The 24,263-nt window shown below is 35.0% G+C and overlaps 1 protein-coding gene across 7 annotated transcripts in view; it reads right to left on the bottom strand.

The window, feature by feature from the left end:
• Positions 1-24,263, bottom strand: part of upSET (SET domain-containing protein upSET) — a 485,572-nt gene that overhangs the window by 98,213 nt on the left and 363,096 nt on the right. The window lies entirely within an intron of this gene.

Here is a 24,263-nt window from a genome sequence, read left to right as displayed (position 1 = left end):
GAAGCTGATCTACACGCTGGTTCCCGCTCCTCAAGTACTTAAGACTATCCCTGTATATACACATTATTCTGGGTTACCGTGACAGCCTATTGGCCTAGTCACCGGGGTCACCCACTCAAAACCACCACCTATGATTAAGGGTGTATTGCTGCACCCATTCACCAATCCCTAATACTGTACGTATGTCATACCATAGGCACACTTCAGTGAAACACCTTGCCAGTTAAGCTGACATGGTGCATCGAGTCCACTCGCCTCTGTGTAGCTTTTCACCGGAGAAGACTCCGAATTTCAGGACATCCACTCCTCACCGGTTAAGCCGGCGCTGTTTGCCGAAGCCTCGGATCAAGACTAATAAGCATCCCCGGAGAAGCCCCATATTTTTAGGGACCACTCCTCGCCAGTAATACTGGCAATCCCTGCTGGCATCAGATCCACTAATTTCGCTAAACCTATAGCCCTAACACTGTTTCGCATTCACCTAGGCTCGGAGACTTCTGGAGCAAGGAAAAACCCTGGAATTACTTTGAAGGAAAATTCCACGAAAAAAACCCTTCCCGAAACAATAGGAGTTGTATAGGAACTTTTCCGGTGATAACAGTTTTTGAAAAAATCTGCACTCACCGAAAATCAAACCTATGACCCCTAGAACGACGTTGTATTAGTAACAAGCACGCTTACCCCTGAGCCAAAACCGCTCCTGTCAAGGTTATATATACATGGATTGTATATTTTAAAGCTATCTTGAGGGAAAAAGTGACGGAACACAAATGTTTAATAGGGCCAAGGAGCTTTAATCCCCAAATAGCATGCTGGACACTTAAGCACGTCAACAAAAGACGGAAACATCGATAAAATAAATTAAATATTAATAGCCAATTGTTAAATCAGTCTAAAAGAAGTTGCTGTGGACCTACACGTATTGATGGTCTGTGTCATTTAAGTTCAACCAATGATTTGAGCAACTCTTGGCTATATTTGTGCCAAAATTTTTGAATTTCTCCCAACATTAGCAACACGTTAATATTACTAAGGTGATGTTGGACTCGGTTTACGTCGACCTTATTCTGCTAAAAGGGGTCATAACTGGTTATAAATTATGGGTTTATGGTTATGTCGTAGAAACAAAACCTCAACTATCCTGATTGAAGATGCCGTATGAGCAAAGACAAAAAAAAACGCGCCAAGTTCAGTTAAATGTAAAAGATTTCATTCAGAAGTAAATAAATGCTCTGTTAAAAACTAAAAAATTTGTAATACGTTTTGAATTAAGCTTATGTAAATTCGTATGTAAGTATAAAGTTTTGTTCTTAATGTTATCTTTGAACTAAATATAAAATTTTAATTTTTATGTTTTTTTAACTTGGTGCTACTAATGCACGTTTAAAACAGAATTGTTTATTTTTATATGATAATATTATTATACACATGACACTACGAAAGTGGCTATTAAGGCGGTTGTTTTTTGTGAGTCACCTCCCGGAGCCCTGTCAAACTGTAAGGAAACAAGATTCTCCCATCCCCACTTGAAATTAAATTCATCATTTTCAATTATTACTAATTTCAACAACTATTTGACACATACGTTTAATATTATGTTTATCTTATTTTAAAAAGCAGCCTGTCTCTTATATAACCCCTCAGCTTACACGTCTCAAAAAAAAAAAATTTTTTTTTGCATCACAAATAAATTTTTATCCAACTTTATTTCTGAACCAGAAATATATTCTTAATGTAAAAAAAAAAAATTAAAAAATAATGTGTTAATTATATAATTGCATTCTAAAAAAATTTATCTCAACATTTGTAAAACAACAACGCATAATCACAGGTTAGTTTGTTTATTAATTTTAGAAAACAAATCAACAGTTTCCAGATAAAATGAAAATTCTATTTACTTTTGATGTACTTCAATATAATAAAAATTTTTAAAAATTATAGCCAAAAAAAAATTCTAGTTTAAATAAACGTGTTTAATTATTTAAGAGGCTTATTGTAAAGATGCTGTGTATCATGTCTTGTTTATCGTGCATATAATAAACCTTTCAATATCTAGGTTTTTAAAAAAATTCGCTTTCTACCTTCTAACCTCTTGAATAAAATTTACCTTAGGCTATGGTTTATGGCTTTTAACACTTTCTATCTTGTTTTTTTGCTTAACAATCCTTAATTGCTTATATTAAATTAAATAAGTACGTTATTTTAATTGCATTAGCTACAAAATACTAAACCCTGGACTTCAATCTGAATGCAATGGCTAAGTTTTCAAAGTTGTGATAAAACTTTCTATCGTACTAGATGACAAAGAAACATAAAATACAAAATTTTTGTGTGTCTTGATAGGTGATTTGAATCATTTATAGATTTTTTTTATTTGAAAAAGATTGTTACTCTGAAAAGAAAATGGAACATAAAACAAAATTCAAATACTTACTCATCATATTAATATGCTGAAATACTTCTTTTTGTCTGTGTAAGACATTTCTTGGAAATCAAATTTTTACTTTAATCTTGGGTATTATTTTAAAGATTATAAACTCCTTGTATCTAATTATTCATAGGGTTGTTGTATGTTCGTATCCTAGTCGTGTATATTGTTTTTTTTACGGAGGGCGCGTAGTGTAGTTTTTTGCCCGTGGGCATACTTTGCGCCTAGTAAATAATTTTGGGCCCTAGGGCAAAAAGTACTTACCTGCCCTAGTGCCTAAAGTGATTACAAGAACTTAAATTGAGGACTAAGGGCGCAAAGTGACAGTTGCAATTTATACCCATGGTAAGAATTTGTCTCAAAATTCGCTAGGACTTTTGGATTTAAGAGCCAGGAACCAGAAGTAGCTCTCTTAAAGCCAAATGCCAAAGGACAGAGGCTGGCGTTGACAAAGGTGGACGAAGCAACTGCCAGACAAGTAGAAGAGGAAGGCAGGTTACGAGTTGGCTTCGTAAGCTGCCGAATACGAAGAAGAATTGAAGTAACAAGATGTTACAAATGCCTGGAATATAGACACGTCTCAGGCAACTGTAAAGAAAAAAACAGATCAAAGCTTTGCTTCCGGTGTGGAAGCTTAAACCACCGGAAGAAAGAGTGTCCAGGTACAGCATGGTGCTTCCTTTTCCCAAAGACGGACAACGGCGGGGAGTGGGGAGGGGAGCGGGGGGAGGTGGGGGGGGAGCTAGCAAAAAAGTAGGATCACTCAAAAATTGCAAGAAAATGAAAGAATAACTACTTTATTTGGGGGGGAGCGGGGGGGGCAAAACCTCGCTTTAACTCTTACGATAATATATATATATATATATATATATATATATATATATATATATATATATGTCACCAAAAAGGTAAAATTCTTTTTAATTTTTTGTTATTCTTATTTGATTGAATATTAAACTGCCCTTCTAAACCACCCCTCTTCAGTCCTATTCATCATTTTTAGGCCCTTTTTTAGCCCTTATAATAGAAGGTAGGGTTAGTTTAGGTTGTACGTCTATTTATTGGATTAAATTTCTTGATCTCTGTTTAATCCTTTCTCTATGTTTATTATACTTTTAGTCCCCTCAGCCTCCCACCATTTTTATGATTTTACTAAGCCCTTATTAATTTTCATAATACCCATCCACTCCCCTAATTTTTATAATACCATCTTAGGCTTTTTTAGCCACTGCTTATTATGATTTCAAACTTTTTTAGTTTGTCTGTCATTGAACCTAGTAAAATTATTACAAGCGTTTCCACCCACTAAGGCTCTTTGACACCTTCTTAACTCCACTTCAACCATCTTTACAATAAGGTTAACCTATTGCAGTTAGTTTATTATTTTGTTTGTGAAAATTGTCTGTCACATTGATAAATATGATAAAAATTTTTTTGTTTCTTTAATTTATTCAACTAATTCAGTACCATTTATTTTTTTTTTAATGTTAAATTTTATGGGTCACGCGCAGTCATGGATGTTAAAATTGTTTATTAATCGCACTTTTGCATATAATAATGCAAATTAATGTTGGAAAGTCAGTTCTCATAAAACTGTTCGGAGGTTGCAAGCGTAGTTTCAGTTAGGCGACGGTAACTTAATTTAAAAAAGTAAGTTATACGTTACTCGAGTGGAGAAGCATGTATACTGCCCGATGTTGGAAAATCAGTGAGCATGTGCTTTTTATAATTCTAGAACGGAGTTGAGAATTTTGAAGTAATAGATGTTGAGTATATGACATAGGATGTCACGTGGACATGACATACAATAAGATTTTTGCTTATATGTAAATTCTAAATGCTAAAGTTAAGTTTGTTTAGTCATTTTTCATAAAAGTAATAAAATTCTATAAATAATTAGGATATTAAAATTAAAACACTATTAAATCATTAATTGGTAGTTGATCATTATATTTTTTTACCCTGGACACAAAGTGCAACTGCAGCTTTGCGCCCTCGGGCCACACTTTGTGTCCTTGTGATCACTTTGGTTCCGCAGGCAAAAAAGTTTTTCGCACCCTTCGGGTTTAAAGTACTTTTGTGCCCTAGGGTTTGAGATGATTTACTGGGCGCAACATGTGCCCACAGGCGCAAAGTTGTACTTTGCACCCCGGTAAGAAAAATTTTGTACGCGACGCGGGCACCAATATACAATAGCCACACCCTTCGGGCGCTTATGTTTGTACTTTCTGCCCTACTGACGTAATGTCCTAGTAATTACTATGTGGTAGTAAGGGGTTAGACCACGGAGCGTACAGAGCGTACACTTGCACACCTATCCACTACCCACACACACACTCACACACACACACATTGACAGTTTTGACACCCAGCAAACTTTGCACGTCAACCCTAGGATTATTACGTCTTTTAGTGTTTTTAAGCTATTTCTGAATTTTTTTTGTCTGGATTTTCATCCCTTTATTAACATTAATTTTTTTACATTTAAATTTTTTAAATTATTAATAATGAATAAAAAATTACAAAAACAACTATTTGGTTATAAATTTTTGAAGAAAAAAGAAAGTAATGACGGTAAAAAATCAAATTCAAAACACAATAAAAAATGGCTTCTACTGTTAAAAGCTAGGTTTAAATCAAATGAAATAATAACCTTACAAAATTATTAAATTTAATTTTTAAATTTAATAAGGTGTGGACAGTGGGTGCTTGGGTAGCCAAGTAAGAAGTTATACTTCTATAAAATTATATGGCAGATAATATAATTATAATTATAAATATACATTCCATGAAACGATATTGTGTAAAAAGGAAGTGCAATTATCGTTGGAATGAGTATACCTACGTTGGTTGGATGTGGTTTCAATAAAATCCTAATATTTATGAACTGAAACATTATAAACAATATATTATGGCACAATACAACATAAACAATGTCCCTTTAGGAAGTTTATCATACATAGGATTTTTCAATTTCACAGGTTCAATTTAATCAAATTTGCAATTTAACATGTAACCTTATGGAAAAATCACTTAAAATTACATTTATAAGATTCGTATAAGCCCTCCAATTTTTTTTGTAGAAAAAATTACTTTTAGATAAACCTGTTTCATTTTTAAATGGATCTACATTTTTTTTTATTGATCTATAAAAAAAGTCTATTATTGTATTCATACAGTACCGAAATTCTTTTTTTTTTTTTAATTATGAAAATTATGAAAAAATGTGAAAAATTGTATAAATAATTATTTACTTATTCTAAAAGAAACAAATTAATGATAAGTGAATAAATGTTTATTAATACATATGAAAGCTGCTCTGCTAATATATACTGATTTGCAAATTTTTGAAAAAAACGAGTACCAAAATATATATTTTATTAAATTAATTATTTATTCATTTAAAGTATAATTGAACCGAAAGTAAACAAAAGTAAATAAAAGTTCATATGAGAAATACGTTACAAATTGTAAGATAAAGTCAAGTAATCAGTTTTCCAATTGTCGGGCCTGCTCATAGCAGAGTGGGTAAGGAGCTTGCACAGTGAGCAAGAGGACAGGGGTTTGAATCTTTTTATAAACTAGTTTTTTTCTTTTTTTTTTTTTTTCTCATAGAAATTGGTTAAAAGAAAAAATAAGAAAAATTAAAAGTGTGGTCTAGTGTAGTGGGATAATGTTGTGTGGTGTAATGCTATGACGTTGTGCGGTGTAGTACTGGGGACTGGAAGTGCGTCAAGAGGGGCAGGGCGAAGGGGGAGAATCAAAGCAAAATCCACTTGCGTTACACTTTTTCTCAAGGTCTCCAATCTGAAATCGTTGATTTACTCCGTAGGGCAGAATGCGCCTATAGAAGTATAACTTCAAAAAATCTTGCAAAGTTAATGGACTATCAGAACCAATTCTATGCGTAATTTTTAATGATAAGAAAGACGACGAGGCAATTATAAATTTAAAAATATATTTTTAAGTTCTTTTAAATGAACCTAATAGTAATGAATAAAACATTTTTAGTAAAATAATTGAAAGTAAAACAAAATTATATGTTATTGATGGTCCAGTTAGTTCTAGAAAAGCATTTTTATATAACACATTAGTTTATAGTTTTTTTTTAATTAAAAAAAAGTTATTTCTATGGCTAGAGTTGGAATAGCATCAATTTTATGACTTGATCAAGAGGTCAAAGAATATTTAAGTTTTTATTAGACATTCTTAATAATAAATTTTTTTTTTAGAATATGAAACTGGAAAAAAAATTATGCGAACTAGATGTAGTTATTTGGGGTGAAGCCTCTAATGATCCCTAAAATAGCTTTGAAAATTATCAAAAAAATACTTATTAACCGAAGTAATATTGACTTGCCATGTGTCGGTAAATTATTCATTTTAGAAGACAATTTTAGGTAGATACTTTCAGTGATCTAACATGAGTGTAAGATTTCCATAATTAACGATACTTCATAATGCTCATCTGTATGAAAAAACTTTAAAAGTTTTAAAATAAGAAAATAACGTACATTGTATTAATAAAAAGTTAGCTTTGTCGTTAATAAAATTAGAAATAGAGTAATAAAATAATTTAATATTTTTTAGTAATTGTGTTACTTTAGCGAAATGTATTTATTTGGTTTAAGCTTGCGCTCAATAAGCAGGAATTTATGCAGGTTACGCAGATGAATTGTAGGGCCAGGAAAATTGGGGGGGGGTCTTGTGGTGAGGTCTGCCCTCGTATTCTAACGTATTTAGTTGCTCTGTTCTGAGCAAAGGTATACAGCTACCTTTAAGGGGATGGGGCAAGTCTTGTAAATGTTTCGAAGTGGCCTAGAATCTATAACTTATGGCTTGAGCAGTGATGCACACTCTAACCTTTATGTGGAGAAAACAGTAAAAAAAATTTCCAAACTCACAATGCGTCTAGAGGCTACCAGTGCCGTCCCGAGCGGCAGTGTATGCCCAAGAGTTTCCGTCTACGTAATCATTGATTTTCACTACTTCGACTGTTATTTTAACTATCGAGAGCATAAGAGAGGTTTGTACTTCGGAAAGAAAAAATTTAGAATATTAAAATATAAGAAAATTGCTTTTATTCATAAATTCAAATTCAGTACACATGAATTAGCAAGCGAATTAATGAGCCCAGTCCTTAGTGTCCACGTACTCGTAGGAACTCTATATCTTAGTCAAGAGAATACAAGTTTTTGCTTATAATTAGCCATAACCTTTACTGGATGTGTGGATAGCTTGTGGAGACTGTAAGGTGGTAGAAACGGCTTCTACTCACTAAGATATCCGTTTGAGATAAAAATAAAAGCTGACACTTTTCCGCTGCTTGAAACCCTTTGTATCGCAAAAACGCGGACCATCAATGACTCTCTGACTCGAGGGACGCAGAAAAAATTAACGAGGAAAAATCTTAAAAGAAAGACCACAGCTTGTGACCTAATCGGCAAAAGGTGCACTAGATTGCCCACTTCCAAATTCTCCCTTCTAGCTTTTAGATAATTTTCTTTGTCCACGACAGAGAAAGGGAAAGAGATTTCATTATATCCACCTTTTTGTTCGTCTTTATACTTTGCATTGATAGTGGTACAAGTTGTTTGATAATGACTGTAGTAGACTGTATTGCAGGGGTTTTGTAATTTAACTGCAATAGCTGGAAACACTGACTTTAATACGGTCAGTGAGTAATTTCTATTCGTGCATCTAAAATCATACAAAACAGTAGTAAAAAAAAAAAAAGGGACGAACTTTGATATAGAAAAGAACGTGACAAACTATTTATTTACAGAATATTGCACAAATGTTAAAGCAAGGCTCAATAGAAAAGGCGTCCAGCGTGAAGTCTCCTTACATATTACGGAAAATGTGTACAGTAAGTTGCTTAAGCTGCACGCACTCTAGACAGACTGATACAAAACTATTTCGAAGAGCAGCGCATACCTAGATGTATCTATTTGTATTAAGAAAAAAAAAACATATTCAAAGTGAATACAGTGAAATATAAGAAATAAACAGAGAGTCTTATAAAAGATAACATTCAACAGATAAACATTTAATATTGAAAAAAGTCTTTGTTTACATGTTGCATAGTAGTGTTCGCAAAACATGTAACTCAAATAAAGACAGCAATCAACAATCATAATTAGTAAGTATATAGCTCAATAAATAAATGCAACCTGAAGTAACTAAAATCCTAAGCACAGGTGAGAAATATTAATAAATGCAATTAATAACTGGTTATATCAAGTATTTTTAATTGATTTATTTCAGTCAAACGTTCCTATAATGAGGTTTGATAGTTTACCTTACATTTACAGATTATTCATCATAACAGCCGTAGTAGCTAATAAATGATTATGACAACAATAATGACGATAATAATGACCCAATAAAAAACCTCAACAACCCTATAAAATGTCTTTTAACAAAACTAAAAGGTACGGTTAGTTTGATGAGTTGAGTTAAAACTCTAAAATAATTTTTGAAGCCTTTATACGGTAGCAATAAATGGTATTCTTTAAAATAAATCTTTGGCCTCACGAAAATCTAAAATCAAAATTTAGAAATAAGATTTTAAATTCAGAACTTTTTAAGGCTGAAATTTAACTAAGAAGAATACTTTTTGCTACCACTGTATAAAGACTTCAGAAATATTTAAGAAATTTTTAATTTAACACATCAAATTTACCTAATATCTCAGTTTTATTCAAAGGTATTTTCATACAGATCTTATAACTACTTGGGAAAACCTCGTTCTTATATATTTATTAAAAATGGACTTGGTTAATGGCCGCGCGAGTGAGTGGTTGCGTCCGAGAGAAGCTCTGTGGCAATCGATCTGTATCGTGTGTTTTAAGCATTCTTTATTATTGTTAACTGTGTGATTTTGAGTGAGTTATAAGAATAGATCGGATCATGCAGGTAGTTTTTGTGGAAACCGTGCGTCTCGGTTATTTTTAAGCGAAAAGGTGAAGGTGTGTGTTTTATAGGTTAGGGCGTGCGGCGCGGCAAGACGCGGCCTGCTTGTGTGCGTTTTAGACGAAGTATAGGAAAGGATTTTCTTCTGTACGGAAGACAATATGTCAGGGAAGAGCGGTAAGAAAGTTGATAAGAAGACGATGGACATTAAGAAGAAGGGTGAGAAAAGCGAGGACAGTGCGAAAGAGAGAAGTGTGGCGGTGGAGGTGTGTACGAGGGGAAGGCGGTTGTGAAAGGTATAGGGGAAACGAGGCGAAACAAAGCAAGCGTGACTACGAACAGGCAGCCAGCTATAACGGATAGCTTTGCGAGAACGGTGAAATTCGACAAGAGAGAGAAAGTGTTGGAATGCGGGGGCTGTGAATTGTTGAGGGAGGAGGTGTGTGAATTAAAATAATGTTTGAATAAAGAACGGGAGGCGTTTAACAAAGTGAGAGATAGTATGATAGAAAGAATGGAGGTAGAGCTGAAAAAGATAAGGCAGGAAAATGTAGTGTGTGAAAAAAACAAAGTTGAAATTAAGGCGATAGAAGTTGATTTGTCTGAAAGAATCGAGAAATTGGAGAATGGGTGGCAGGATTTCAGGGCTAAAGTCAAAGCTACGATGGATAATTTTGAGAAAATGGTCGATAAAGCAGGTAGCATCGAGGAGGCATTGAGGGCGGAGGAGAGGGAAGGCAGTAAAACGAGTAGTAGTGTTGCTTCAGGACAATCGTGAGGGTCAATATCTAACGATGGGAAATCGCTGGCCGGTAGGAGCTGTTTCTCAGATTTTAAAGGAAGCGCGATGAAAAGATTAGTCAAATGGCAGAATGAGATGTCGAGACAAGCAAACTTAGTCTTTAGAGGCTTGTCTCTGCACGGTGAGTGGCGAGTTGGGATGAATGTATTTTTAAAAGAAAAATTGTATGTCGATGTGAATGTAGAGCATGTGAGAAAGAGTGGAAGTGTGTTCGTAGTAAGGTTTAGCAAGAAGGAGGATAGGGATCTAGTTTGGCAAAATAAGCATAAGCTAAGGGGCTCGAAATTTTACATAGAGAATGATTTAAGCTATGAAGAGAGAAAGAGGCAGGAGTTGCTGGGGAAGTGGGTAAAGAGTAAAAAGGAGGTAGGTTATCAAATAAAAAGTAGCATGGGTGGTTTTTGGCTAAATGACAAATGGTTTAAGTGGTTAGGTGAAGAAGCAGCAGAGAAAGTATGCGTGAGAATAGAGCGTGCGAGTAACGGCAACGGCGATAAAAGCGGTGAGCAGAAGACAAGGGGGAATGTGCAAGGGGAAGATGGTGCAGTGCGACAGCAGAAGAAGAAAAGTAACTTGATGCAACCGGAGTTTACCGAGAGTATGGAAGAGATTTTTCGGTAGGGCCCGGAAAAAGTGTGTTGGACGCTGTGCGAAAGAGGAAAGGTAATGCATGTAAGAACGTAATAGGTTATAATAATTGTAAAAGCTCTAGAAATTTCATTTTTTGGAACTGCGCGGGAATTTTAAATAAAGATAGAGATTTTTGGAACTTCGTTGAAAAATATGATTTTGTAAGCTTATGCGAAACATGGTTAGAAAATAAAAGTTGGTTAAATTTAGAAAGAAAACTGTCAAAAAACTTTATTTGGAAATCTATACATGCGGTAAGAGAAAATGAAAAGGGTAGAGCGAAAGGCGGATTTTTGTTAGGTATTAGAAAAAATTGGTTAAAAAATGTGAATGGTTTGAATGTAACAGTTGAAAAAAATATTGTGATAAGTAGTTTTATAAATAATAATAAGGTTGTAAATGTATGGTCGGTGTACAATTCCGGTAATCTAAAGGAGGTGGTGGAATTTTTAGAGGCTTATGAATTTGTTGAGGGGGAGAAGGTAATTATTGGGGGGGGGATTTTAATATCAGAACGGGAGGGCTAGGTAGTTTTGTGGAGGGGGAGTCGGGTGAACTTAAAGGAAGGAAAAGCAAAGATGCAGGGATTGGAAATGAAGGTAGGCATTTGATAGAGGTAGTGGAAAATAAAGGGTTTTTCTATTTTATACGGGTGGCATGAGGGGGATGAGGAAGGTGAGTTTACATACATAGGGCCGAGAGAAAGTACAGTAATTGATTACGTGCTAGTTAATTGTTTTGCTTTGGACCTGGTTAATAAATTTGATATAAAGGGAAGGGTGGATGCAGATCACTTGCCCCTCTGCCTCGAAGTACACGATGCTGAAAGTAGAGCGGAGCGGGAGTACGGAGCGCAAATGAAAAAAAAGTTTTGTTCATGGTCGGAAGAAGATACAGCGAAATTCCAGCAGGCGGCAAAAGATTTGTGCGAAGAATGCATAGTAACGGAAAAGGATTCCGTACAGTAAATTTGGGATGGAATCAAGAGTATAGTAGACAGATCTGTTATAAAAAAGGAGATCAAGTACAAGGTATGGAAGTTAGGCGAAAGTAAGTGGTGGGATAGTGCATGTAGGAAGAGGAAAAGAAAAGTGAAGAAGGCGTATTATAAATGGAGACAAAATCTGGTAGGAAAAGTAGTATATTTGAAAGAGAGAAGGGAATGGAGGAAGATGTGTGAAGATAAGGCAGCTAACCTTAAGGAGATGGAAGCAGCACAGCTTAGGAGCATCAAGCACGAAAAAGATGTGTGGAAGTTCTTAGGCGCTAGTAAAAAAAAAAATTTTGTTGAGAATGACATTTCAATGGATGCATGGAAGGAATATTTTAGAGTTTTCATTGAGGGAAGCTGTGAGAGAATGGTGGGAGCAAGAAGGAAATTGGAGGCAGAGGATACTGAAAGTCTAATGGAGGAGGAGGTAATAATGGCCATTAATTCGTTAAAAAAAAGGAAGGCAGCTGGTTGCGATGATATTTCGAATGAAGTCTGGAAACACGGTGGACCAAAATTATCCAAAAGATTGATGTTTATGTTAAAGAAGATATGGGCGGGAGAAGGTTTGCCCGAAGATTGGAAGTTGGCGGTAGTGGTCCCGCTTTACAAGAAAGGTGACGTCAACGAGGAAAAAAATTATAGGGGGATCTCCTTGCTGCCAACCTCGTATAAGGTGTACACAGAAGTACTGAGGAGTAAACTGGTGAGGGAGGTGGAGGCGAAAGGAATTCTCCCGGAAGGGCAGGCCGGATTTCGTAAGGGGAGGTCTACTATGGATAACATTTATACCCTGAATCATGTGGTTCAAACGGCAAGGTCTAAGAAAGAAAAAGTTTTTGCAAGCTTCGTGGATCTAACTGCGGCTTTTGATACGGTTAATAGAGAGAGGCTATGGGAGGTGATGAAGGAGGAAGGCATAAGCAAAGGTTTAATTGAATGAGTGAAAAAACTATATGAAGAAACGATGGTTACGGTAAAAGTGAACAATACGTACTCCGACAAATTTTGGAGTTCGAAAGGTGTGAGGCAGAGGTGCGTGCTGAGCCCGATCCTGTTTTGCATTTTTATAGCTGCTTTAGAAAAAGAATATAAAAATAGGAATGTAGGTAGGTTAGTTATTGGAGGAATAAGGGTATGGTCGTTAGCTTATAAGGACGATCTAGTCCTACTAGCATTAAACAGGGAGGCAATGTTAGATATGTTGGGGGTATTAAAGAGGCTTTTGGAAGGCAGAGATCTGATTCTAAGCGTAGTAAAGACAAAAATTCTAGTGTTTAATAAAGGCAGGAACAGTGGGAAAGAAAAATGGCTGTACAAGGGAGAGGAGATGGAGGAGGTTAAATCCGTTAAATATTTAGGTTTTATCTTTAATAGGGAAGCGAATTTTAAAGATCATATAGAGGAGCTCAAAAAAAAGGGGATTATTGCGGCCAAAAGAGTGTGGGGGCTGGGGGAAAGAAGGTGTAAAAATGATTTCAGGAGAAGGAAGATGTTGTTTAATTATCTGGTTAGAAGTGTTATGTCATATGGGGCGGAGATCTGGGGTTTTGAGAAAAAAAAGGAATTGGAGAAAATACAGCTGGATTATTTTAGATGGGTATTGAGGCTGGATTTTTGTACACCGAGATACATAGTCTATAGGGAAACCGGCATAGATAAACTATGTGATGCGTGGCGGGTGAGAGCGTTAAAATTTGAACGGAAAATACAAAGTCTAGAGGAAAATAGGTTATTGAAGGTGTGTAGAAGTGAGAAAGAGGAATGGAATGAGTGTGATTTATATAGTGCGGAAAGAAAAAAATTTTGTAACTACGTAGGTCTAAGCACAATGATTGTTAACCAAGGAATTAACTTTGATCGGGATATTATTGCGGAAATCAGTCAAAGGATGAAAGATATAGAAAGGCAGGTATTGAATAGTAAAATTAGGGAATCTAGATATAATACTAGATACGCGAGTATCATACCCAAAGAAGTACCGAAGTACCTGACTAGATGTAGAAAAGAAAGTGAGATTAGTATAATTGCGAAGATAAGGTGTGGTAATTTTGATGCGAGGAATTAATATTGGTTAAAAGCGGAAGACAGGTTATGTATGCTATGCAAAAGAGACTCAGGTACATTGTATCATATTATAAATAGGTGTGAGGTGTGTATGAATTGGTATGAAAACAGAGCGGAAATAAAAAGAATAATCAATAAATATGTTACTAGCGAGCTCGGAATAAATGAGGTAATTAAACTGTTCATAAGGTATGAGAAGAAATGTAAAAAAGGAGAGCGGACGGTATGATTTTGTTAGCGAGGATTGCGAGAAAATTAGCCACAGAGCTGGGTTTGTGAGGTATGTTTGTATGATTTTATCTGGGACATGTGAGTATTCAATTGTAAGATGTGGATGGAATGTGTGGGATCGGATAAGTTATTTATTTTCTTTTGTGAACCAAGTCCTTTTTCTGGGCCAATAGGCTGATCAATAAATAAATATGTATATATATATATATATATATATATATTATTCAAAATGAGTGAATTAAATAAAATACAATTTATGTAAAGAACAGCTGGATTAATATTAAGGCTGTACAAGGTGGCTACAGTATATTTTATTAGTTAATAGTTTGTAAATAGTGTATTTGCCACTAAATTTATGAAGCTGCTCACATATAATCATACACGACACTAAATGAATGCTAAATTAATTTGTGAATTAAAGGAACAATTATAGCTTATTTATTATATTTACATAAATAATAAAGTTAGGATTTTCGATGTGAAATAATTTTTTTTAATTTTATTTAATTATTTATTACGTATGCAAACCCTAAAACTAATGAACAAGTAACTCGTATTTCCATGAAACAATTCCCTCATTCACCACTACTGAACACATTAATTATTAATGTTTAGCTATAAATTACCAAGATCTTTAAGTCAGCGGCACTCTAGAAAGAGTTAATGTTTCCTATTTTGTCGAATTTATTATGTTGACACTATAGCTGTATTACGTGATTTAGGTTTTAAAAAGCTGTTAAATCAAACAATACGTCAGTTACTAAATATTATGATTGCATTTTTTACTCATCGCACGTAGTGAAAACAGTTGAAAATAAAGTTGTGTTTTTATCATCACTTATCTCATCACTTTTTTCCTCTTACAGCTCTTAATAATGTTACAAAATTTAGGCTTGATTAATTTTTTGAAATAGTAAAATTTAGTAATATCTCTTTTTCTAGTAAAATAGTTATTTACTTAATAAATTTCGTCAACTAGTTTGATAACTAAAATGATCTAATTATCATTGTAGAAAACTGTAATTATTTTTGAATTGATCACTATTCATTATGTATAATTCATTTTTATTTAAAAATCAAACGTTTTCTACAGTTAATTCATGTTTACCGCCAATGAAGACTAAGATATGGTACACAAGTGACTTTAATTTTCATTTGATATTCATTCAATTTATTCTTGTTGTAAACTTAATTGTAAATGAACTTAACTTTGATATCAACCAAAAGTCTTAAGGTCCTAAATAACTAAGATAAGAGTTGTCAGAGGAAAGGAAAGATAATGGTCTTATGAAGAATACCTTATAAGATTTCTAGGCAAAAAACGGAAAGAAGTCACTTTTGCAAGCCTGTTTTGAAGCCAACTTTACACCACTAAGAGAGTTCTGCAGAGACCGAAACAGACGTTAATCAGACAGGCAAGGTCCAGGCTATACGGTGGATGCATTAAAATTTTCCAGCCAAGCTCTCTCAATTTTTGCTAAGTCACTAAAAATATGCGTCATCGTAATGGAATACATCGCCGTTTCGATTGATCAATTCTGGCCCTTTTTTTCATCACCTGCTGCAATCACATTATTTGTTGATAGTAGAGAGTCAAATTAATAACTTGACCAGGCTCGAGCAGCTCATAATAAACAATTCTTCCCAGGCTCACCACACACTTAGCATCACATTCTTCCGCGTCAATCCAGGCTTCGAAACCATCTTTAAAGCTTCTCCGTGATTTGACCATGATCTTTTTTGTACAGGCATGTCATACGTAAAAACTGTTTCAATTATTTTATTGTATTATTGTATTATTAAAATATAGTATTCTTCAGGCCCATTTTCCTGAACAACGGTGAACGGTTGGTTATTTAGGAAACGACCTACAGACGAGATATTCTTTGGCCAGCAGCAACCGCCGTACTTCAGCATGGTCTCCGTACGCAGAGACTCCAAGGATAAGAGAGCTACACGCAGCCTGTTTTCCATTACTGATAATAAAAAGAAATAACTAAAAAAAACACTGCTGGCCTGAACCTCTTCTTTTTTATTTCATAAAATAATAACTTGTGGATCCATTTGAAAATTCAATTAGTTTATCTCGTAGTAACCTGTCAACAACAAAAATTGAAAAATTCCTACTTATCATTTCCTCATAAATGAAACTTTTTCCAATAAGATAACATGTTAAATAAAGATTTTTAAGAATAAAACACTTCAAAAAACAGTCCATTTGAACGATCTGATATTGTTAGTAGGTATTTTTCATACTACAAAGAATAGAAGTTAGATGTTCAAATAACATTTATCAAAAACATATGTCCGATGAACGTCTTGAAACTACATTTACTGGCATGTGATACCATTCTATTGTAGATAATGTGGTACCAAAGAATGTTTTTCTATGACTTATTTGTAAAAAAGTAATGGAGAGCGGTCGTGGCTCAGCTGGCTAAGGCGCAAGTTTTGGTCGGCGGAGATACGGCTACTCAAGTGGGGCGCGAGTTCGAATCCAGGTTGGTGCAATTCTTGGAAAAGTTTTTTTAAGAGTTGTTATCGAATATTCGTTCCCAAGCCTTGCGGTTGGTTCTAAGCGATGCCACAGGGCGACGCGGAGGCCACACCTCAAGGACGCCCTTGGAAGGTGCGGGACTAGTTGGAGAAGTAAGGGGTCATAGGGGTGAAAAGAGGGAGGGACGCTACCACAGGGCGACTTGGAGATAGGCTTTGTGGGTGTCTTGAATGGGTGCGGATTTCGGGGAAAAATTGTGGGGACTAAGGGCAGAAAAAAGGGGTAATAAAAGGGGTTGAATGAGAAAAAGGGGGCTAAGGGTTACGGCATAGTTGGATACAGCATACTGGGTGCTCGGAACTTAGAATCAACACCCTCCACACTACAGTGGTAAAGGGTGTCTGGAAAAACCAAATGAAGTGGTGAACAGGTGGAAACAAAATTAATAAAAAGAAAAATATATGTATAGAAAGGAAAATGCTTGTGTGTGGGATGGACTTATGTCTGATCCCTCTTTATTATATGTATATGTATATACAAAATAGTGATGCATCAGGAAGAGTTTACACAAATGGGGAAAGTGGAGAAAAAGCAGAAAAAAAGGGAAAGATTACTCGAATACAACTGTATCAACAATTACGTAAAAACAAGCAAATAACCATGTGAATTTAGGAGAGGCTGAGAAGTAGTAGGGGGAGTCGAGACTTACTTTTGTCCATACAACTATTATACACACAAATATATGTACATATCTTCCTATACTATATATTTGTTTTGGTGGGTCTGTCCACACATCCCCTCACACCCCTGTTGTACACCTTCAGCCTCCCTACAAAACGAGGAAAAATTCTCTATATTTCCTTGTAAATTTAACTAAAAATAAAGTGTGTAAGCCCCTTACGCCTCCCACCACCCCTACGGTCCACCCTTAAGTATTTACTGGCCCCCTAACCCCTACTATGCCCCACAGAAAAGTAGAATATTTTCAGGAAACTTTATAATTATCCTGTTTTCTGACGCCTCCACATCCCTCATCGTCCCTTTAAGACCCCCTTCACAAATTAATACATCTTCTCTACATTTCTCCATGATATTCACGTAACGACAAATGTGTAAGACCCTTCCACACTTCTCCCCTACACCACACCGCATTACAGGTATCTCTTTAACGGCCTCCTAAAGCCTCCCACAAAAATTTAAGACTTTTTTCGTGAACATGTGTTTGTTATAGAAGCGTACAGATAGGATAATTTGCCCACCTCACACCTTCCCAAAAAATTTAGATTGTATTGTATAGATATTTGTCATAGAGTCTATATAGTTTACTTGACCCCACTTTTCCCCGCCAAAGCGCCTACATTGATGCACGCATACAGATACGTTAAAATTTTTCTATGGTATACTTATTTTAGTAGGTATGTCTACACTCCCCCTCCCCCACGATTTTCGAAGAATGGCTTGTTCTACGGTTTTTTAATGCCACCATAGAATAAAAGAAAACATGCAATTTTTTTGTTGGGTTAATTCTTTGCTATATTTGACAACTAGCAGCCCAAGCTTCACCCGCGACTAACTAAATGGAACACCGTAGAACTGATAACACCCAGAAATGGTAGTAAAAATGTATTAGTTGGCGAAATAGTTAAATCTTAAGTGTCCCTTAAAAGAATCGATGAGATTGATGGTGAAGTAGGGAACGTTAACACTTATAATGGCCCTGAAAAAGGCCAGTGGTGAAACTTCCAGCTATTACTTATTATTATTCTTGATGATGAAGAACTGTCTGTAGGTAGCTTGACTCTTACCCTTGAAGTCTCTGTGTACGGAGACCATGATGAAGGGAGGTACGCGGCTGACCAAAGGATATCTCGTCTTCGGGTCGTGCCCCGGAAAACCAACCGCTCATCATTAGTCGGAAAAGTGGGCCCAGCGAATATTTTTTCTGTGGGTATGCTTTTGGGACGACCACTGAAAAGGAAGCCGATGTGGCTGCCCGTGCTGCTCAGGGCTGTCTTCACTGGCTTACATTAGCAGTAAAAATTATCTGACGGCACCAGGCCGGATGGTGCAACGGCAATATTACTCTCAAGTGTTGGAGTAGGTTGTGCTCTGGCTAGACACGTCTCCGGAAATTTGGCTGGAGACATTATCAGTTTGCCTAATTTAGCTCACCAAGTTATTAGAGTATAATATAGTAGCAGAAATAATAACTGGAGATAAAATCAGTATATAGAGTTTTTATACAAAAAATAACATTAAATTCCAAAATATATCTTCATTACTAATTATTCTGTAAAAAATCAGTTTCCTTTAGTTACAGCATTTGCTATGACAATCAATAAGTCTTAACGTTAATGTTTCGACTGCACAGGTTTATACTTGAAAAATCCTTTTTTTTATTTATGTTGCAATGTCAAGATGAAAAAATAAAAAGCTACTTTTTATAAAAATTGTGATAAAAATAAAAAATAATATTTTGTGATGATCCAGTTTCGTTAAGAGCACTTTTTTCAAATGTAACATTGTTAAATATTACTACATGGCATGAAACATTAATATTTCCTAATTATTTAGATAGTTCAGAAATTTATAAAAATTTACTCATGAGTTATAAATGACGTAAAATCAATATTTTGTAAAAAATTTTTCATGTTTTGAAACGAAGTTTTTTTTCTCGCGTTCTGAGTTTTGGGCGAATGGGGGCTGGACCGAAAAAAGTGTAACAAGACTTTTTTTCGACCCCGCTGTTGTAATACAGCCGTATATATAGCTGTACATATTGCTACACAAAGCTCTGTCTCTCCTTTTTTTTTCACGCGCACCGAAGGACTCGATGGCTCTCTTTTGCTCGGCCTTGTTTGGTTGTACTCGCCTCGTAGCTCCTTCCCACGCCACGTACCGTCGACACTACAGACATATTTACAGCAACCGATGTAAGCATATACGTATGGCTTGACTCAACATATAACGTATTAATCTCTCCCCACTCCCCGCACCCTGCATCATTGCACAGATTGCACTGGCAGTAAAAGTGTCTGTTTAGTACATTGCCCAAAAACAAAAAATTACGATTTATTCTTATGTTTTTAGTAGGAAAAAACTGATCATTTCCCTACAAAATTTTCCCAGAGATACGGGAAAACAGTTTTATCCTAATAAGAAGTTAACTTTATTTATTTGTTTAAAAATATATGATGAGAGGCTAATTTTACAATTAGTTTTTTACTTTTATCTTCGCTTCTATTGCTCGTAGAGTAATTTTGTGACCGTGAATCTGTTTGTCATTAAGTTTCCTACAAAATAGATACTGTTGAAGATTCATTATTTATTGTTGAAACTCACTAACGCTAACAAAGGGCAAAAAAAAATTTTTTTATATTAAAAATTTTTCGTTCGGCGTAGAAAAAAAAATGCCATGTTGAATTGAAAGTAACTGTGAGGAAACAGATATAACGTTGTGTAACGAGAAGCTATTCATGAATTTACAGAACAATTATTAGTTTTTGTTAATTTATTTTTTCAAGAGGCACTTAACAGTGTTATTACAAACTTAATTGTTGGTTTACAGGTAGTAGTATTTATTTAACGGCAGGGGGTGCGCATGGACTCCGCTACGCCACAATGCAGTGTTGGTTTACAAGAATAGATACGATGTTGTGTTGATATGGTCACAGTTAATGTTTTAATTATTTCTGATCTTGTAGGACATATGCTATCACAAAACAAAATTTATTACTGTAATCGAACTTAATGTATACTAAAATCACTAATATTCTTTATCAAAAATTTTTTTACTTCATGAACTTGATATTTTATCCTATATATTGTGACTGTATAAAGCCTACGTCTACAAAAAAGCAAATGGAACTTCGTTCCAACCGGGGGTCCGTAGACCCCTCACACCTGATTTTTTCTGAACAATACAGATTTTAATTTGATGTCTCTTTATACGTATTGAAAAACTGTTACATAAATTTGTACGTTTATTAAGTATTTTTTCTTTATAAATTGTATTTCTTAAAATTGATGGATTATAAATTGAATATTCGTATGAGAACAATTTTATTGCAATACGTATAGGGTGAGAGACGAACGGGTACTCTTGAAAATAATAAAACAGCATTCATATAATAATATTAATAATAATTTTTTTTAAATTAAAAATAGGCCCCGCTCTTGAGCACACTCCCCGCCCTTCGAGCACTTTTGGTCCAAGGGCGAACAGTAAATCTCCTCCCTGCGGGCGAAATTACTCTTTCCACACTTGGCCCAGAAGTACTCGGAGGGCGGAAAGTGCCACAGGGCACACCTTCCACCTGAGTGGTGTAATATAATATTCTTTTACTTTGCGGAAGGGTATTGACGGTGGTCAAAAGAACTTGACGGGGGGGGGGGGATGATCAGCCCCACCAAAAGAACTGTATGACGTCGGGAGAAAAATACATACATGTATGTATGTATATACATAGATTGGTGAGTTCCGGTTCTAGTCAAGAACGAGTGTTAAAATTGATACTTGCTGCCAAATCTTACAAAAGTTGATAAACCGTTTGATTAGCAGAGATCTCAAGTAGTTTGGCAGTTTAGCTTTGCTATAAGGAGTTACATCGATCTATGAATAATACCAAATGCACAAAGAAGAAAGTGGTAGATGAGAAGTGACATTGGCGGTAAAGTTAGGACACATCCATAACTCAAAAATAGACTGTAAAGTGAATGGATCTCTGACAAATAAAAATACTCGATGTCAAGGCAGTGATAAGTATTTTTATTATTCAGTGTAGTATAAGATTTATTGTTGCAGTATGATGTTGACAAATTATTTAATTTTTCTTTTTTTCAAATAATTGTGAATTGTACAAATCTTAATGTATATTCAGGTGCTACGGAAATATACGTTTGCTGTCTAATAAATCTTATTAGTTTTGTGCATGAAAATTTAGTTTACTTGAAAGTTAAAGTTATTTAACAGAAATATTTTTAAGTATTTAAACAATTAATTCAATAATTTTTATCCTACGTGCTATAAGTTGGTAACTTCCTCTTGATACCTTATAAAAAATTATTAACAACTTCCTGCTTTTACCTGCTTTTATCAAGAGTTAAGATGACCAAGGGCAGAGCTTTGATGGAAGAATTTTATATACTTTTGTTAATTTTAAAAATTAGACATTTCTTCTGTCAGAAATCAGATGATTACTCAAGTGATTCTTCATGCCAAATCATATACATTTTTTCCTCATTCAAACACTTTCTACTATCCTTATTTAATCTAAGACTTTTTTTCTTTATATTTTACAGCCATTTCTGAAAACTGTGCCTAATAGGCTCTGCAACGCTGACTTCCTGTGCATACATATGCTATCGTCATTGGCATAGTAAAAAACTGCCTCAAATTTAATTGTGATATTAATCACTTATACGGCAAAGGGGACCTTATTTTACATGGCTTCCGAACCATCGGACAACGGTTGGAATACGCACATGAGAAAGTCGATCCTCAGAGGTGCGAGCCAAGAATGAAAGGGCCGAGTCTCAAATTCGTGAGCATGCATTATAAAGCCCTCCAAGCTACAAGAACCGCAGCTTAAGTCACTGTGTTACCGTGGCCATACATTTTTTTTTTTTTTTTTTTTTTTTTTTTTAATTTGACTTTCTTTACAAATTTCTCAAACGAATTTTCAAGTCTTCGTTTCGAAAAACTTATTGAGGTTCAAAATTTAGAAAATACGTAGAAAACAAATAGAAATAGTTTAAAACACACACAGAATTACGAATCTTGACAAATTTACGTAGTTATTTGCTTGTTTTTACATCATTTTTTATCAAATTATATTTAAGTGAGCTCCCCCCGCTCCCCCTCAATTGTGTGTTGAGTGAACAGTGTGAATGAGCCTTGATAGCCGTAAGCTATGAATTAATGGGAACTAAAATATAAAAAAAGTGAAAGAAAGAGGAGAAAAAATAGCATTTTTATGAGAAAGATACGCATGGTTAGGAGGGGCGCGATAAGAGAATTGATGAATCACTACTACATAGGATAGGCATGTAGTTGCAAGCAGTAAGAACAAGGGTAATCAGGGGGAGGGAAGACTTGTAGTTGAACTAAGAACACTAAAAAATGAGATAAATATTATGAGAAACAAAGAAAAGCTTACAGGTCTTAACTTAAGGTTAGATGACGACTTTACAAAAAAAGAAATATCAAGGTGGATACAAATAAGAGAAGAGAAGGAGAAAAAAAGGGTTTAAGATGCGCAGGAGATATGTTAAAATGAAAAATAATAAGAAATGGTTGGGGGACAAAGTAAAGGAAGGTTTGGAAAACAAAAAAAAGGAAATATAGGTGGTTTCAAAATAAGGAAGGTAACTTTCAATAAGAGAAAATAAAGTGGAAAAATCCTTTCATGGAATGTAGCAGGTATAAAAAAAACTAAAGCTAAAAATCACCTAAATAAATTTGATGTTATGAAATGACATGAAATATGGGTGAAAAAGTGCAACTGAAGTGGTTGAGAAAATAAACTAAATAAACATTATAACTGGGTTTCGAAAGTGGCAGTTACAGAGAACAAAAGGACGAGGGCTAAAGCAGGAGCTCTGATAGGTATTAAAAAGCATATTACCAAATATAAGGTAAATAAATGGGAATACGGGTTAACCGTAAAAGGGTTAAAAATAAAAAATAGAAAAGCGAGCATATTGGGGTGTACAATAACACAAAAATACAACTCATTCTTAGGAAATTACTGCATGTAGTAAATGACTGTTCTAATAAAGGAGAGTTAGTCTTAATCAATCAGAGACTTCAACGCGAGAATAGGACAGTGGCAGGTTCATAGCGAAGGTGGTTAGGAATCGAGCGAAAATTTTGCTGACAAAAAAGTAAAAAGAGAGAGATGGGGGAACTTCTAGATTTTTGCGAAGAAGCAGGTTAAATTATTTATTGAAGACGGAGCAACAACGGAAGACTGGAAAGAAATATATACGTTCACTGAGGATAACGGTACCAGCCGATGTCGAGTTGGGTCCCAAATTGATTAAAAGTGCCTAGTTGGGTCCCGGTATTTAAATGTCGGTACCGAGTTGGATCCTGGTCGTTAAATGTCGGTACCGAGTTGGGTCCCAGTTATTAAATGTCGGTACTTAGTTGGGTCCCGGTCATTAAATGTTAGTACCGAGTTGGGTCCCGACACTTGTGGCTAGTGATTTTTGCCTAGTTACTTTTCAACTTTTTTAGCAACAGAGAGAGAGTATTGGACATACTAGCCAACAAACGCTATTTTTCAGCTTCCCCTCAATTTACGTAGTTATTTGCTTGTTTTTACATCATTTTTTATCAAATTATATTTAAGTGAGCTCCCCCCGCTCCCCCTCCACCTCCCCCCCAAAAAATAATTATTTATAAAATGTTTTACCATGATAAATGTTGAAAAATATACGCAATTTAGTACCCAAGTCATCGCTCGTTTTTAGGGTTTTTAAGTCACTGATCATACGTCTCCCTCTGAATATTCGCTCCCCCTTACTTACTATATGTCTCTGAAATACCATTATTTCTTTAACTTTATTTTTTTAAAATACAAAAATTAAAGAACACCCAAAAATGTGACTAACCTTACTGCTTATCAAAATCGCTGAGAATGCCAACATATGATCAACATAAGTGTACCAACGTAACAAAAAAAATTTGATAATCAAA

The sequence above is a fragment of the Copidosoma floridanum genome, unplaced genomic scaffold (genome assembly GCF_036245765.1).
Source record: "Copidosoma floridanum isolate Cflo_tuat_1 unplaced genomic scaffold, Cflo_Japanese_pri ptg000024l, whole genome shotgun sequence".
NCBI lineage: Eukaryota > Metazoa > Arthropoda > Insecta > Hymenoptera > Encyrtidae > Copidosoma > Copidosoma floridanum.
The sequence above is the reverse complement of the archived record's forward strand: the minus strand, read 5'-3'. Positions and strand labels throughout refer to the sequence as shown.